This window comes from Somniosus microcephalus, chromosome 5, assembly GCF_052327205.1.
Source record: "Somniosus microcephalus isolate GS21.2 chromosome 5, FLI_Smic_1.0, whole genome shotgun sequence".
In the NCBI taxonomy this organism is placed as follows: domain Eukaryota; kingdom Metazoa; phylum Chordata; class Chondrichthyes; order Squaliformes; family Somniosidae; genus Somniosus; species Somniosus microcephalus.
The window spans coordinates 272,918,017-272,936,933 of record NC_140991.1 but is presented as its reverse complement, the minus strand read 5'-3'; positions in this window follow the sequence as shown (position 1 = coordinate 272,936,933).

The window sequence follows — 18,917 nt, the reverse complement described above, 5'->3', positions numbered from 1 at the left end:
TGATGTGTCTCAGTGTTTGAAGCTCGGACTCCAGCTCTTCAACACAGAGCCGGAATTCCTCGAGCAGCCAACACTTACTGCAAATGTGACCACCGTGATCATCAATGGTGTCCACCAGCTCCCACATATTGCAGCAGCAACACATCACCTGATCTCCCATTCTATGTAATTAATTAAATTTATTAATATTATTCTTAAATACCCTCTGCCCCGATTTTAGATGGTGAATATCACACCTTAGAAACTATAAACCAAGGAGATTTAAGCTTAAAAAGGGAGAAATACTTACCAACCAATCACTTACCCGCTTTCCGGTGACGTCACACTTGGATTACTTTTTACCTCTCTCCTTCCCTCCGAGTTCCCAGACTGGAGACTGGTAGGCCTTACCTGGTCTCTGGGACTTTTATAGCCCCGCTCTGCCGCTCGAGATTCCCGCCGATGCTGTGAGGCCTTACCTGGTCTCTGGGACTTTTATAGCCCCGCTGCTGCCGCTGAAACACCCGCCGATGCTGTGAGGCCTTACCTGGTCTCTGGGACATTTATAGCCCCGCTGCTGCTGCTCAAACACCCGCCGACGCTGTGAGGCCTTACCTGGTCTCTGGGACTTTTATAGCCCCGCTGCTGCCGCTGAAACACCCGCCGACGCTGTGAGGCCTTTCCTGGTCTCTGGGACTTTTATAGCCCCGCTGCTGCCGCTGAAACACCCGCCGACGCTGTGAGGCCTTTCCTGGTCTCTGGGACTTTTATAGCCCCGCTCTGCCGCTCGAGATTCCTGCCGACGCTGTAATCTGGTAATCTTCTTTGGCAATTACATTATGTAATTTGAGACAGCTTAGTCTCTTGTTCCCGGAGTCGCTATCGCTCTTCTGGTCTTCGGAGCTACTGTCCATCATCATTTGTACCTTTCTGTACTTTTCCTTATTGACCTTTTTATTGTCAGTGGATTTCTTTCCAGATCTGCATACACGTGCAATGTGACCCATCTTTCCGCATTGCCTGCATGCTTTGTCCTTGAACCAGCAGTCCTTCTGGTCATGGGTGGATCTGCCGCAGCAATAACATCTCTCGAAACCCCGTGTCATTTCATGGGTGCCGAAGTCCTGTGGCTTTTGCTGTATCTCTGCAGCTCCTCTTGCTGCTGCTTTGTATGATACAGCCACACTGAAAGCCTTGTCCAGTGTCAAATCTTTCTCAGAAAGTAGTCTTTTCTGTGTTCCTTCGCTTAGGAGACCACAGACGAATTTGTCTCGTAGAGAATCTGCCAGTCCTGCCCCGAATTGGCAGTGCTTTGACAGCTTTCGTAATTCGGTGAGGTAATCAGCGTTACTTTCATTCTTGTGCTGATTCATCCTGAAGAATTTGAATCGTTCCGCTATCAGCAGCGGTGTTGGGTTTAAGTGCTCCTGTAAGGTATCAACAATCTCCTTAAAATTCTTGTCCATCGGTTTGGCTGGAGTGATCAAGTTTCGTAACAGCCCGTATGTCCTTGCGCCTATCAGATTTAGAAGTACCGATGCCTTTTTATCATCCGCTACTTCATTCGCCTTGCAATATACCTCCACTCTTTCCACATATGTGGTCCAATCTTCTATATCACTATCGAAAGCAGTAATATTGCCAGTCTTCGGCATCTTGAAAATCTAAAATGGCACTTCCCGCGCTTTTCTTTCTTCCCCGCCGAGTTAAGACGGCGCCTCCCGTGCTTTCCCGCCGCTGCTGCTGCTGCCAAAGCTGTTCTCCGTGGTTCCTGTTGCGACCTGCAGCTTTTCACGGTATTTCTATTTTTTTTAATATATCGCTTCAATAGTTTCTCTGTTACTTGGAGAACCATTCCCGTCGTGGAGCGGACCCTCTGGGACTTTCCCCTCCCTCTGCTCGGTCTGAACGCCGACCTGCTTTGCAGCACCGGCCGCGCCCTGAGTGCTCCACCCTCTCTCTCTCTTTGCTTCTGCTTCCCGACTCGCTGCCCGGCCCCGTCGCAGAGCCACCCGATCGAGCTCTAGCCCGCCACAGCCCAGGAAGGATCAGTGCACTACCTGCCACCAGCCCATTTAGCTGGGGAAACCACAGACTGGAGACCAAGCCTGGCCCTCGTTTTGGTTATTTTTTTTTTCCTTGCTTCTGGCTTCGACCTTCATCTGAGGAATCGATCCCCTTGAGGTGCTGCCGAATTGCAGGTAAGTTCATTTCTAACTCGTCGCCACTGTTAGATCCGTGTGTTAATGGAGACACGGAATACAGGAGTTGATTTAACAAGTGTTTACTGAACAAAGTCTGGAGGTGAACTAACAACACAAGACGCTACACAGGCTTATATACCCGAGTGGTCACTACTGGTACTACAGTATACAGGGGCTTCAAAAACATAGTTCCTCTTAAAGGTACATACACTACAGTACCCTTGCCACTGACCTTGCTGGCCATTGCCTCAGGCCGAACCAAACACTTTGCATGCTTGGCGTCCTCTTTGATCCCACACTGAGTTTCTGACCCCATATCCTCTCTATTACAAAGGTTGCCTAATTTCACCTCTGTGCCTGCCTCAGTGCATCTACAGCTGAATCCCTCATTCATGCCTTTGTCACCTCCAAACTCAATGGCCTGAATTTTGCCATCCTCAGAGTGCGGGATTGGAGGCGGGACCGCTGTCAAAATCGCAAAGATTGACAATGGGTAGGAAACCCACCTCCAATCAATCTTCCCAAGTACTGGGTCCCCGATTTGCGCATGGACCCGACACCTAGCGGCGGGAAGAGGATTATAACCATTTACCTGGCTGTTAACAGGTACTTGATAATTGTTAACAGGCTCTTTTTCATTTTGCTGCTTCTGCCTCGGGTTCCCCGACGTCCGGACACCACGCCAGGTAAGTGTGGTGTGTTGTGAGTCTGCTGTAATGTTTCTGCATTGATGACAGCTGCAGAAGTGGTGAGAAGGATCCAATGGTGCACTGGTGAGTTTCAGAGGTGAGAAAATGTTGGGAAAATCATTTTTAATTCATTTACACTTTTCTGTAGGTAACAGGTTTTGAATTGGCTGTCTAGTCCCACCTCATTGGGAGACTCTCTCTCACCAGTGACAGATCGCTTCTGTAACCTCACCTGCAGCTGCTATCTGTTCTAGCCTATGGAGGGAGTCATTGGAGAGCCTGGGTGCAAGATCTCACCTTTGTACAGTGATTGTCAGTGTTTGCAGCACTTCAATGCTGTCAAGCACTGAGAAATGAGCTGTCAAAGAAAAATTATGCATGGTCCCTTTAAGAAAACCAACAGATGACGTGCTATCAAATGACATCATCTGACCGGCTTCCTCTTAATTGGCCGGCAAGCCCGCAGGGCGGGCTTAACAAGGCCAATCGACGTAAACTCATGTTCGTTGACTGGATGCAGTTGGGGGCGGGACTGGAACCAGGAAACCAGCTGAGCCGCTCCCAAGCCGCATCCATTGGCAAAATCGCAGCCAATGACTCCAATGCTCCAACTACTCCAGTACTCTCCTGGCCAACCTCCCATCTTCCAATCTCTATAAACATCAACGTATCCAAATCCCTGCTGCCCTTATTTTATTCTGCACTATCACCCTTGCCCTCGTCGACCTATATTGGCTGCCAGTCCCCTAGCACCTCAAATTTAAAATTTTCACTCTTGTGTTAAAATCCCTCCATATCCCCCTACCTCTGTAACATCATCCAGCCATACAGCTCTCACTGTACTCTCCGTTCCTCTGACTCCAGCCTTTTCTGTATTCCTCCTCTCCCTTCACCCCACCATTCAGACACCCAAGTCCCATCTCTGGAATTCCCTCCCTAAATTCCTTTGCCTCTTCACCTCCCCCTCCTCCTTTAAAAGCCTCCTTTACACCTTCTGCTTTGACCAAGCTTTGCTCGGCCCCCCGTCAGTTCATTAGCTCATCGTCCATTTTCCTTACACCTCTATGATATGCCTTGGAACTTTTTTCTATGTTAAAGGCGCTATATAATTGCAAGTTGTTGTTCCTTCCCTCTTTCTCCTTCCCCTCCCTTCCTTCTCTCCAATAACCTGCCCTTCCTTCTGTTCAATAACCTCCCCATCCTTCCCTCCGCTCTTCTCCCCAACCCTCCTCTCTCTTTCTGTCCTCATCTACTCCCCTTCCCTCCTCTCACCCCCTTCCTCCCCTCCATCTCACTTCCCTTTCCTCAAGACTGCGTGCACTCCTTTAAGAAAACTTGTTGCGATCTATTAATTTGCAGTAAACTATAATCAGCATTTTTGTTTATGTAGGATACACCCACTGTCATAATCATGTGCCAATGTGTAAGTGAATTTCAGTAGGTTACTTTATTTCTGGTATTACCTAATGTTTTAATGGGTAAATGAATTATCTAGTGTGGTACTGAGTCGTACAGACCAAGATAATCCCATGTTCAATCCCCACTCTGTGGTGAATTGGCTAATCTCAGGTGGGTAGTAGCTGCAATTGACCTCAGTGCCAAAGCATGAGTGTGTCTTACTTTAAGATTCAAGGTTCAAGGTGCTTTATAGTTGAAGATTCATGGTATTGATTTTTACATGGAGCAACACATCATCAATCAAATAGGTAGGTAGCATTAAAAAAATTACATTTCTGAGAGATGTGTCACCTCTTTTATTTAAAAGAACATCTATGTTACATTCACCTTCAACCAAAAGCAGATCTTCTGATATTGTAATTTCATTAAATTCTCCAGCTGACAGTGAAAAGGCTCCTTTATTCCTGCAGTTTATGAAAAGTATTTTGAACACGTTGTTTCTCAGTGCTGCAATCAAACCTAGGCATCACTTGGTATCTGCAGGCTTAGCCCTGACTGAGATAGCATTTTCTAGGCGACAACCGTAGATATAGTCTGTTTATATTCAGACCAAGTTGGAATCCAGATCTGAGCACTTGAAGGAACCACCTGCTGATTGATGGTTCTCCCATCATTTCCATGGATCACTCCTTCTGTTATCATCCCTCCAAAGCTGGTTTTACCCTGGCTTTAGAGGGGTGCTTGTGCTCATAGCTCCCGACTAGCAGGTCTTGCACACATGCAGCAACTCAAATGTAAAGTTGCTGAATTCGCCAAGACCTGCTGTCAGGAAGATTTTTTTTTAATTGGTCAGTATTTTTTTAAATGCCCAATATGCTTTTGTGTAAGTTTGCTTGAATTATACTGGGGAGAATATGATGTCACATGGCATTGTATAAATAATGAGGATGCATTCTTTCCAAGATGGAGGAGCTGCAATAGTAAATAAACTGAATAAAATCTATTGGGGGGTCTACTTTCATTTATGCAATCAAGTAGGCATGACTGAAATCAATATAGGATCAGTCTCACATTGGTATAATATAATGTCAATAGTTTTGTTTTTGGACTGCTAAGCCTAAAGCATGATAACCTCTGCTCCATTAATCCCAGCAACAGATAATAAATTGGGAATGTTGCACAATGGTTTTTTTCCTTGTTGGACAGGAAAGTGATTGGTCACCTTAAATTCCATTCATCGTGTAGATATAAAATTGTAGCTACTTTCAAAGCCTTAAGCTGTTTCAGAGCCTCCCCTTTTTTAATACTTCCAATTAGGAGTTAACTCATCTGGTTTGTCAGGGGGAGAGACATAGAAGACTCCAGTGCATGCAGAAATTCAGGATAATGCTGCTCAGAAGCCATTTTGTCCCAACTAAGATGTAGATGCAGTAATTGAATAAATTAACTAGGGGAACACTTTCGATAGGTGTGCAAATTGCATTCTCAAGTTGAGAGGGAGTTCGAGTAAAGAGAATTCTTCGTTTTCAGAAAGGCTGGCTTGCTTGTCTTCTGGTGGATTTTAGGCCCCAAGATCCTTGTCTGTAGGACTCAGTGCTACACCATACAGTGCATTTACCCATTTAGCTATTTTTTGTCCTTTTTATTTATGGATACCATATACACTGTGGGCTAAAGATATAAGGCTGTATTTTGCGACCCCTACGGGTGCGTACGAGGGGCCGCGCAAGTTCCAGGTTTAGGCAGGCAAAGCGCATGCACTAAAACCTGGCACTTGCAATCTGACAAGAATTCCCTTGACCGATCATCCGCATCCCCGGGAGATGGGCCTCTGCGGGTGGAGAGTTGCGCTTTTTGCCTGCTGAATGCCTGTCAAATTCTTACGCTTGGTAAAAGCAGATGTAAGGCCTGCTTTTACCAGCATAAGAGTTTTAAAAAATAGAAAAATAAAATTTTATCACTCATTTATAAATAAAAAATACTCTTCAATAGGGTAAGTTTATTTTTAGCCCCGTAAAAACATGTAATTTTTTTTCAAAAAATATTTTTTTCATTTAAAATATATAGTTAAATGGCATTTTAATTAATTTTAAATATGTAATTAAAAAAAATTATTTCATGTATTGGTGTATAAGTGATCCCTATTCATACTTATTGGAGTTCTATACGGTATGAATGGGGATTCCCGTCTTTTATTGGTTGGGCCGGCCCATGTGATCCCAAGGGCGCCTATGAACCACCTGCATCCCTGGGATACGGGGATCTCTGCCCGCGCGGACTCGGAGAGGACCAGGATCGCAAGCCTCCGTATCTCCTGGGCCACCAGGTACATTCGTAGATTTTTTGCAGGTCGGAGGTATCCGCCCGTGGGAAGCCTCTGATCGCAAATGTTGGCCCATCGTGAAATGAGGTCTGCAAAAGCAAAACATTTATATAATTAAATCATATTATAATAGGCAGGCATTATGACCCAGGGGCTGGTCCCAGTGGTAAGGTATTTTCTTTAAGTCACGGGCTTGCATAAGGCTAAGATGCTGTTGGGTCTACTTTTTCCTTGCAATACATGGGATAGGAACATACATAAGAATTAGGAGCAGGAGTAGGCCACTCGGCCCTTCGAGCCTGCTCCGCCATTCAATAAGATCATGGCTGATCTGATTACTCCACATTCCCGCCTACCCCCGATAACTTTTCACCCCCTTGCTTACCAAGAATCTATCTACCTCTGCCTTAAAAATATTCAAAGACTCTACTTCCACTGCCCTCTGAGGAAGAGAATTCCAAAGACTCACGACCCTCTGTGAGAAAAAATTTCTCCTCATCTCTGTCTTAAATGGGCAACCCCTTATTTTTAAACAGTGACCTCTAGTTCTAGGTTCTCCCACAAAAGGAAACATCCTCTCCACATCCACCCTGTCCAGACCCCTCAGGATCTTATATGTTTCAATCAAGTCACCTCTTTCTCTTTAAACTCCAGCGGATACAAGCCTAGCCTGTCCAACCTTTCCTCATAAGACAACCCGTCCATTCCAGGTATTAGTCTAGTAAACCTTATCTGAACTGCTTCCAACGCATTTACATCCTTCCTTAAATAAGGAGACCAGTACTATACACAGTACTCCAGATGTGGTCTCACCAATGCCCTGTATAACTGAAGCATAACCTCCCTACTTTTGTATTCAATTCCCCTCGCAATAAACGATAACATTCTATTAGCTTTCCTAATTACTTGCTGCACCTGCATAGTAACCTTTTGTGATTTATGCACTAGGACACCCAGATCCCTCTGCATCTCAGAGCTCTGCAATCTCTCACCATTTAGATAATATGCTTCTTTTTTATTCTTCCTGCCAAAATGGACAACTTCACATTTTCCCACATTGTACTCCATTTGCCAGATCTTTGCCCACTCACTTAACTTATCTATATCCCTTTGTAGCCTCCTTATGTCTTCTTCACAATTTACTTTCCTACCTATCTTTGTGTCATCAGCAAATTTAGCAACCATACCTTCGGTCCTTTCATCCAAGTCATTTATATAAATTGTAAAAAGTTGAGGCCCCAGCACTGATCCCTGTGACACACCACTCGTTACATCTTGCCAATCAGAAAATGACCCATTTATGCCTACTCTCTGTTTCCTATTAGCTAGCCAATCTTCTATCCATGCCAATATGTTACCACCTATACCATGAGCTTTTATTTTCCGCAATAACTTTTGATGTGGCACCTTATCAAATGCCTTCTGGAAATCTAAGTACAGTACATCCACCGGTTTCCCTTTATCCACAGCACATGTTACTTCCTCAAAGAACGCCAATAAATTGGTTAAACATGATTTCCCTTGCACAAAACCATGTTGGCTCTGCCTGATTACTTTGAACTTTTCTAAGTGCCCTGCTATAACGTCTTTAATAATAGCTTCTAATATCTTCCTTATGACAGATGTTAAGCTAACTGCTTTCTGTCTCCCTCCCTTTTTGAATAAAGGCGTTACATTCACTATTTTCCAATCTAATGGAACCTTCCCTGAATCTAGGGAATTTTGGAAAATTAAAACCAACGCATCAACTATCTCACTAGCCACTTCTGTTAAGACCCTAGGATGAAGTCCATCAGGACCCGGCAACTTGTCAGCCCGCAGCTCCAACAATTTGCTCAGTACCACTTCCCTGGTGATTATAATTTTCTTGAGTTTCTCCCTCCCTTCCATTTCCTGATTTACAGCTATTTCTGGGATGTTACTTGTATCCTCTATAGTGACAACCGATGCAAAATACTTGTTCAATTCAACTGCCATCTCCTTATTTTCCCTTATTAATTCCCCAGACTCACTTTTTATAGGACCAACGCTCACTTTGTTAACCCTTTTCTTTTTTAAATATCTATAGAAACTCTTACTATCTGTTTTTATATTTCTAGCTAGCTTTCTCTCGTACTCTAATTTTTTCCTCCTTATTAATCTTTTAGTCATTCTTTGCTGTTTTTATATTCTGTCCAATCTTCTGACCTGCCACCCATCTTTGCACAATTTTATGCTTTTTCTTTAAGTTTAATACTATCTTTAACTTTTTTAGTTAACCACGGATGGTGGGTCCTCCTCTTGGAATTTTTCTTTCTTGTTGGAATGTATATATTCTGTTTATTTTGAAATATCCCCTTAAATGTCTGCCACTGCAACTCTATTGACCTATCCTTTAACCTAATTTGCCAGTTCACTTTAGCTAGCTCTGCTTTCATGTCCTCGTAATTGCCCTTATTTAAGTTTAAAATACTAGTCTTGGGCCCACTCTTCTCTCTCTCAAACTGAATGTAAAATTCAATCATATTATGATCGCTGCTATCTGGGGGCGCCTTCACTATGAGGCCATTAATTAATCCTATCTTGTTGCACAATACCAGGTCTAGTATAGCCTGCTCTCTGGTTGGCTCCAGAACATGCTGTTGTAAGAAACTATCCTGAAAACATTCCATGAACTCCTCATCTATGCTACCTTTGCCTATCTGATTTTTCCAGTCTATATGCAGATTAAAGTCCCCCATGATTATTGCCATACCCTTCTGACAAGCTCCCATTATTTCTTCCTTTATACTCCATCCTACCATGTGGTTACTGTTAGGGGGCCTGTACACCACTCCCACAATCATAATCATAATCAACTTTATTGTCATTGTAAGTGCACAAGTGCAGTACAACGAAATGTAGGCTTGCGGCTCCCGAGAGTGTACATTTAGATTAAGACATTTAAACATTCAACATTCATTTGGCTTGTAATACATTAACATAAACACAACCATAATAAAGTGCATTGGCAGATGTGCAGGCTTTAGAGTTTATTTGTGGAGTTCAGTAGGATGACAGCCCTGGGAAAGAAGCTGTTCCTAAATCTGGTCGTTCGGGTGCGAATGCATCTGTAGCGTCTCCCAGATGGCAGGAGGGTGAACAGACTGTGGCTGGGGTGGGTAGGGTCTTTGATGATGGTCCGTGACCTCTGTAAACAGTGTTTCTGGTATATGTGCTCTATGGTCTTGCCTTTACTATTTCTCATCTCTACCCAAACCGCTTCTACATCCTGGTTTCCTGAACTTAGGTCATCCCTCTCTATTGTGCTAATACCATCATTAATTAACAGAGCCACCCCTCCACCTTTTCCCACCTTCCTGTCCTTCCTAAATGTCATGTACATGGGATGGGGAGAACTTTCACTTGGCTGAGACACAGCAAGTACATAACTTGTTTTGTTTGGGTACTCCATAAGCATTCAAATCCAGCTGTGTCTCTGGTATGCCTGTTTGAGAATTCCTGGGTCTTACAAGAAAGTTTGTACATAGGAAGTCAGTACATGGATATCTGGAGTTGAATTATGCTCAACTTATTTAATGGGATGTCTATTGTACATGGATTTTCATTGTTGCTTCAGTTCATATCTAGCTGGCTAAACATGACTCTTTGGGGGAGAAATTGGGTATAGCCCCGTTTGGGGGCGTTAGAATTGGCACTGCGCAAATTTTATCACCAGGCGCAACTTATCGCCACCTCGAGCGATATTGTGTTGCTGCGCCCTAAAGGTGATTGCGGCGTTGATTCTGGCGCTGCACGGGAGTCTTAAGGTGCTAACCCAGCGGCGCTACTCAATATGTTGGCAGCCGGGCGCAGCGCAGGTGCTGTCAATAATCGATTACCCCGAGACATGCTGGCGGCAGCTGTAATGATCAGTAACATGTCATTCTAGAATGGTACACTAGGTGGAGCTGTATGTTTAGTAGGGGGCTACCCACAAGGCAGTAGTCAAGATGGATGCCTGTACACTAGTCCGCATGGCTGAATAAATGACTAGCTCAAGCTAGCTGTTCATAATGAAAACGTCTATTTATTTATGAACATAACATGGTACCAGAAGTGGTAATATCTGCTGAATATTGTGAAACACGACATGGAGAATTTGAAGCCACTGGAGGGTTTGAAACTCATGGGGAATGTTGATTGCAATTGGCGGACTTTCAAACAACAATTCGAACTCTATATTGCTGCCATTGGGTTCAGTACGATGCCAGACACAAGGAAAATAGCGTTACTGCTCACGGTTGCAGGCCCACAGGTGATAGAGGTGTTTAATACATTTGTATTTGATCAAGAGGAGGACAGAGAAAAAATGGACGATGTGCTAAAGAAGTTTGATACACATTGTTCTCCCAAAAAGAATGAGACCTATGAGAGGTACGTGTTCCGTTCATGGACACAACAGCAAAATGAGACTTTCGATAGCTTTGTGACCGATCTGAAACTGAAAGCACAGACATGTAATTTCTCTGAACTGAAATCATCCATGATTCGTGACCAGATTGTGTTTGGTATTCATGATAAAAAAAGTCAGGGAACGTTTGTGGAGAGAAACAAAACTAACATTGGAGGATGCAGTGAAAATATGCCATGCCAGTGAGCTAGCTCAACAGCACGCAAAGACTTTCAGTGAAATTAATAATGATGCAACTGTAATGAGTGACTGTGCTGCTGTCGATGCTGTGTCCTACGAGGGGAAGAAACATGGGCAGAACAGAAATGCAAAGCAATCAGAGGATGGAATTTTTAATTGTAAATGCTGTGGTTACCAGCACCAGTCAAGACAATGCCCAGCATTTGGGAAAATGTGCACAAAATGTAATGGAAAGAATCACTTTGCCAAACAATGCTTTTCAAAAGTAAAAACAAAGAAAGGGCAACAAGTCAATGTGATTGAGGACACTGATTTAAGTGAGACATTTTTTGTAGGAATGGTGTTGTAAGAAATAGCTGTTAGATTCAAAGATGGGTTTTAATTCTTAGAACAGAGACTGACAACAGGCAAGAGGAAAAAGATAGCATAAATGTCAGCAAGGTCAAATAACAAACACTGAAAGGCCTGAAAGTGATAAGGGGATCGTAAAATGCAAGACAACACAGGGTGGTGGTACCATAGCTAGACAAAATGAAGCCGAAAAGTCATAAAATGTCCTTAAAGAAACATAACAAAACATTCCTCAGAAAGATAAGAGGGAGGCTTCATCAGCCATGCAGAAAGGGACGGTGAGGGATGCCTTCCCACTTCACAATTGGACAATAGGATGGGGATCAAATGATTGACACCAGGTGATTACCAGCCCACCAAAATAACTATAAATATAGACGACCGAGAGAGGAAATCAGGCAGTCAGGGGCGAAGGCTTCCCCAAGGTGGCCTAACACCTTGGTCAAGTTTAGCCTCTGATGTGGCTGATGGCCTAACACCTCCAGCAGCTTGAGAGATGACCCAACGGAAGTGACCACTGCAGCAGACTGCAGGAATCCACCCAATCCGAGACCACCCTGCTACCTCCCCGTCCGTCCGGTCGTGTCATTCCGATTCGGGAGTCGTAGATCGCTCCTACTGCCACGGATTGTATGTCTATTATACTCGGCTTAAACCATATGTAATATCTGATTATGCTTTAAAACTGTAGCTCTTTAATAAAAGCCTTGCAACTTCTAAAACCCTGTTGGGTAATCTGTGTGAGCCTGTGATCCTGAATCTTACATTGGTGTCAGAAGTGGGATCACGGAGTTAGGAGTTGTAAGGTTCCAGTTGGGATGACCGGAGGGACCGGTCAAACACGCGTGATCGTTGCTTAGACTGTGTATAGTGTTTTTTTTCTCTCTGAAAGAAGGGAGCGGTCCGGTCGAACGCACGTGATCATTGCTTAGACTGTGTATAGTGTTTTTTTTCTCTCTGAAAGAAGGGAGCGGTCCGGTCGAACGCACGTGATCATTGCTTAGACTGTGTATAGTGTTTTTTTCTCTCTGAAAGAAGGGAGCGGTACAATCGAATGCACGTGATCGTTGGTTAGACTGTGTATAGTGTTTTTTTTCTCTCTGAAAGAAGGGAGCGGGAAAGAGCTTGTTGAAAAGTAAAACCAGAAATACAATGACGTTGGCATATCACCGGGAACAGTTGATAGATAGCCTGAAGGAGGTAAAGCATAAAGTGCAGGAGAGAGAGGGAGAGATAAAGAAGGAAAAAGATCTAATTTGCAGGCTAACCAATCTGAAAACTCAGCAAAGGAAGGGAAAAAACAGGGATTTGGAAAGCCAGGAAAAGCTGCTGAGACACCGATGTAAAAAGAGAAAAAAAAGAGAAACTTAAAGTTTTACCGACATGGAAGTTATTAACATCTGCGCCGAGACAAATAAAACACAAGATTGCTGAGTGAAAGGAACCTTAAAAAATGCTAGAATTTCAGTTTGTATGAAAATGTGTGTTAAAGTGTGACTGTTTTCCTGACTATGAATGTTTAAGAAGTTACAGTATTTCTTTTGTCTGAAAAATCTGTCTTTAAAAGAAAGATTCTGTTATGTGTGTTTTAGCTCCACCCACTTCTCTGTGTTAAAAGTGTTTAAATCTTTTGTCTTGTCTTGGATTTTGGAAGTTTTAAGAATGTGCGAATAAGATTGTGCCCCAAGAATTAAAAAAAAATCTTTGAATTACAATTTAAATTAAGCTGGTGTGTAAAAACTGAGAAGAACAACAAAAAATTTGTTTAACAAAAGATTAGGTTTCAGTCTAAGATTTAACCTTGGAGTCGCGGTTGCTATGGTGAAATCTTCTAAAGCAGTTTGATTTGATTTGTTTAAATGTGAAAAACTAATTTTTCTCCAGTTATATTCAATGTTTTTACAGTATTTTGGAAAGACATCTGAAGAAAGGACAATAAGAAATATGACGTAATTTACTGTTTTCTGCAAGAATGTGCTATTTTGTTTTGTTTTATCTGTTCTGTTCGTGTTTAGTTAAAGTGTGAAAACACAACTGTCTTTTTCGATCGGGAAAGTTTTTTAAAATTTACGTGAAGTAACGTAATGGCGTGCGCCTGATAATGTTTTGCTCCACCTTCTTAAAAACCTACAAAGGAGTTAACCCTTCCCACTGACAGCTATTTAAGTTCACCAAGCAACAACTTTAGTATGAAATTTAAAGATATTGGACATTATTAAATATAAGTTTCTTAATTTTAAGTTAATATTTCACCACAGTGACAGAAGGAAAATTATGATTTGATAAATTAACCCCTTGGGCTCTAAGCAGAGTCACAATGGATTATCTTCTTTCTTTTGTTATATGGAAGCTACCTTGTGAACTAATTGCAGCACTTCTGTCTCTAATGTTAAAACACTGTGTAAGCCACCTAGCCTGAGAATAACTTGGATCAAGTGAGAACGTTTGATCTATGTTTTCTATCTTAAATATTGTACTGGACAGTAAAGTTTTTCCAGGACACATGAATGAGATATGAATGGTAATTAAAGGAAAGTGATTGAGGGTGTAAGATTGAAACAGGAGAATTACACTACTGAATGGGAATTTTCAAAATTTTCTAGTGAAAGTCAGGAAAGTGTAGTTAAGAATAATAAATTGATAGCTTTCTCTTGGAGACATTTGTGTCCCTGCCTTTAATGAACTTTTAAGAAAACTGAATTTGATAGTCTGGCCACTACCCAAGACATCGGGACCATGCAGAGGAAGATCTCCAGATGACTACAATCTTTCGATAAGATACCTGAAAGCCCGAGAAAGGCTTGTATCGGATGGCACGTGTGGCATAATATTGAGATACTGATATGAGTGTGCAAATGTGATTGGTTACGTATGAAGCAATTACCATCCAGGAATGTATGGTGAATCTGCACCGAAGAATGGGTCTCAGACATGCTCAGTTACTTGACAACAGCAAGATATGAAATGGTTAATGTGGCTCAGGAGAGCGAGACAACTTTTAAAGCATTGACACATACTCCATCGAGAAACTATCTAATTAATGAAACAATCAGAATAGAGTTAAACACACTGGTACCTGTTAGAGGGATTGAAGTTGAAGTGGAGAGTTACATGGAATCTGGATTGGTACAATTGAGGGCTAAGGAGAAACCATGTTTAGTAAGAATTATCCACAAGATGGATACGAGCAAAAGAGAGATCTGGAGAATCTTTACGTCCATGATTTGTTGATTAGATGTGAAACTGTAATGTCGCTTGAAATGATTGTAAGACTGAATTTAACTGTGACTGTAATAATTGTGTTTTGTAGGTAACAGAGCGTGGGAAAAACCAGTACGAATTCAGTATGAGGTGGTTTTGGTGGTGCCTCCTGTGTCACTACTACTGCAACTACCATGCTTTATGAGTCTAACAGGACCTGTCCCATTCGGATACTCGGATACGCCATTCCCCTGTTGTTTGAGGGTTTCAGTGAGCTCATGATGTGACTGAATTCCTCCCTAAAGCATTTTTATGTTTTGGAGCAAGACAACTCGAGAATGGATATTGAAATTGACAGCATAGGGGACAACTCACACTGGTGGGATATTGGGCTTAATACATCAGCACACCCTTAGGTTCGTATTATTTCACATGCTCTGGTAGTTATCCAACTTGTAATGATAGTGTATTTGATATATATAACGTGTGTAGTAAGACTTTGATACATAAGCCAATTGGGTACTCATGCCCATGACTAACCAGCACTAACAAATTAATTGAGCACACCGAAAGAGAAGATCCGAAGCAATGTAGAGGAGACCCCAGGCGGGGTAACATCAGGAAAGATAGAAGAAACAGAGGATCTCCCAGGCGGGGCAGAATTGGAACACCGGAACAGTGAATTGAATTTGAGTAAGGGGTCAGAGGTTGCTCCTTCTCCTCAAAGGAATGGACTGTAAGGATGGGGGTAATCTTCATTTTCAAGACTCCCTACTAACTAACGCCCAAGTTGAGAGAGCAATAAGAGCTAGCTAGATTAGTCAAGAGCCGATTGTGAGAAGTCAATAAGGATATTTCCTTCTCAAAGAAGGGAATTGTAAGAAATAGCTGTTAGATTCAAAGATGGGTTTTAATTCTTAGAACAGAGACTGACAACAGGCAAGAGGAAAAAGATAGCATAAATGTCAGCAAGGTCAAATAACAAACACTGAAAGGCCTGAAAGTGATAAGGGGATCGTAAAATGCAAGACAACACAGGGTGGTGGTACCATAGCTAGACAAAATGAAGCCGAAAAGTCATAAAATGTCCTTAAAGAAACATAACAAAACATTCCTCAGCAAGATAAGAGGGAGGCTTCATCAGCCATGCAGAAAGGGACGGCGAGGGTTGCCTTCCCGCTTCACAATTGGACAATAGGATGGGGATCAAATGATTGACACCAGGAGATTACCAGCCCACCGAAATAACTATAAATATAGACGACCGAGAGAGGAAATCAGGCAGTCAGGGGCGAAGGCTTCCCCAAGGTGGCCTAACACCTTGGTCAAGTTTAGCCTCTGATGTGGCTGATGGCCTAACACCTCCAGCAGCTTGAGAGATGACCCAATGGAAGTGACCACTGCAGCAGACTGCAGGAATCCACCCAATCCGAGACCACCCTGCTACCTCCCCGTCCGTCCGGTCGTGTCATTCCGATTCGGGAGTCGTAGATCGCTCCTACTGCCACGGGTTGTATGTCTATTATACTCGGCTTAAACCATATGTAATATCTGATTATGCTTTAAAACTGTAGCTCTTTAATAAAAGCCTTGCAACTTCTAAAACCCTGTTGGGTAATCTGTGTGAGCCTGTGATCCTGAATCTTACAGTGTCATGTGACAATATCGAAAAGGATACAGAAAATGTGCAGCCCTCAGGAATGGACCATGCTGAACGTAAAATTAATGCAGTAAAAGAGGACAAATGGATAATGCCACTGCAGGTAAATGGAGCATTAGTTACATTGAAACTAGACACTGGGGCAAAAGCAAACTTAATCAGTATGAGTGACATTAAAAATATGAAAGAAAAGCCCAAAATACAGAAAAAGTTAGTACTACTGAAGAACTATAATGGACAAAAAATAGATAGCTTAGGTGTATGCACACTCAAAGTGACAGTCAAAGACAAAGTGCATCATCTCATGTTTTCTGTTGTGGCTGAAGGACTTGATTCACTATTAGGTGACAAAGCTTGTGAGGACTTAGAACTGGTCAAGAGAGTCTACCGTATAAACTGTGCCATAAGCAGACCAGATGACTCAGTGGATTCTGTAGTGAGTAATTTCCAGGTTGTGTTCAAAGGATTTGGAGTTCTACCATTCACTTACAAGATCCAGCTAAAGGAGGATGCTCAGCCGGTGGTACATGCTCCACGGAGAGTTCCAGCAACCCTGCGTGACCGGCTCAAGAATGAACTGGACAAAATGACCACACTAGGAGTCATCAGGAAAGTTGAAGAGCCAACAGACTGGGTTAACTCCATGGTATGTGTAAAGAAAAAGAACAATGATCTAAGAGTATGCATGGATCCAAAGGACTTAAATGCAAACATAAAACGTGAACACTACCAGATTCCCAAGCGAGAAGAAATCACCAGTGAAATGTCAGGTGCTAGATACTTCACAAAGCTCGATGCCTCACAAGGATTTTGGCAACTAAAACTGGATGAAGAGAGCACCAAATACTGTACCTTCAACACACCATTTGGCAGGTATTGTTTCCTCAGAATGCCTTGCGGGATAATATCTGCATCTGAAATCTTTCATAGAGTGATGGAACACATAATTGAAGGTCTGGAAGGAGTTCGGGTCTATGTTGATGACATCATCTGGGGCTCCACACTGAAAGAACACAATGAGAGACTGACTAAAGTGCTACAGAGCATACGTCGGAATGGACTGAAGCTCAACAAAGCCAAGTGTCAGTTTGGCGTCCAGGAAGTCACTTTCCTAGGAGATAATCTATCTGGTAAAGGAATAGAGCCAGATATGGAAAAAGTAAACGCCATACTCAAAATGCCCAGAACCACTGACAAAAAAGGAGTGCTACGCATCATGGGGATGATAAACTTCATTGGAAAGTTCATTCCTAACTTGTCAGCCAAGACAGCCTGTCTGCGAGACCTGCTACATAAAACAAATGAGTTCGCATGGACAGAAAGACATGAACAAGAGTGGATGAACCTTAAAACAGTGCTGACAACCACACCTGTACTCACCTTCTTTGACCCAACAAAGAGAATCAAAGTGTCAACGGATGCATCAAAAGATGGCCTAGGCGTGGTCTTGCTACAAGCAGAGGGTGAAGATTGGAAGCCTGTTGCCTATGCCTCCAGGTCTGTGACTGACTCTGAGTGTCGATACGCCCAGATTGAAAGGAATGTCTAGGCTTGGTAGTTGGACTAGAAAAGTTCCATGGCTACATATATGGACTTCCCACCTTCACAGTTGAGACAGACCACTGCCCACTGGTTGCCATCATAAAAAAAAACCTGAATGAGATGTCTCCAAGGATTCAACGACTCATGATGAAGCTGCAAAGATATGACTTTGAACTGATCTACACACCAGGCAAACACATAGTGTTAGCAGATGCACTATCCCGAGCACCCACAATGAGTTATGTGAGCTCTACTGAGGAAGACGTGGATGTTCATGTGAGTATGGTCACTGCTGCGCTGCCCGTGTCAGGCACAAAATGAAAGCAAATAGCAGAAGAAACAGTAAAAGATACAGTGTTACAAACAGTAATAGAGAACATTCATCATGGTTGGCCAAAAGGTTCCTGTCCAAAGTGCTATCACATCAGGTCAGAGTTAAGTGTCGCAAGTGGACTATTACTAAAGCAGAACTGAATAGTCATTCCACAGGCTCTACGTCAAGACATGCTCAAAAGGATTCATGAGGGACACCTCGGAATTGAAAAATGCAAAAGGAGAGCAAGAGACACTGTTTATTGGCCTGGCATAAATAAGGACATTGAGAACATGATAGGCAAATGTGAGACATGTCAGAAACACCAAAACAAACAAGCAAAGGAACCAATGATAATAGCTGACTTACCAACAGCACCATGGCAAAAGGTTGGTATGGACCTCTTTCATTTGAATGGTAAAGACTATCTAATAGTGATTGACTACTATTCTAACTATCCTGAGATGGCGCTGCTCTCAAGCACATCAGCAAGCAGTGTCATAATGCATGTTAAATCCATCTTCGCCAGACATGGAATTCCCAGGATTGCCGTTAGCGACAATGGTCTGTGCTTCAACTGTAAGGAGTGGCAACAGTTTGCAGCACATTATGACTTTCAACACATCACATCCAGTCCTCTGTATG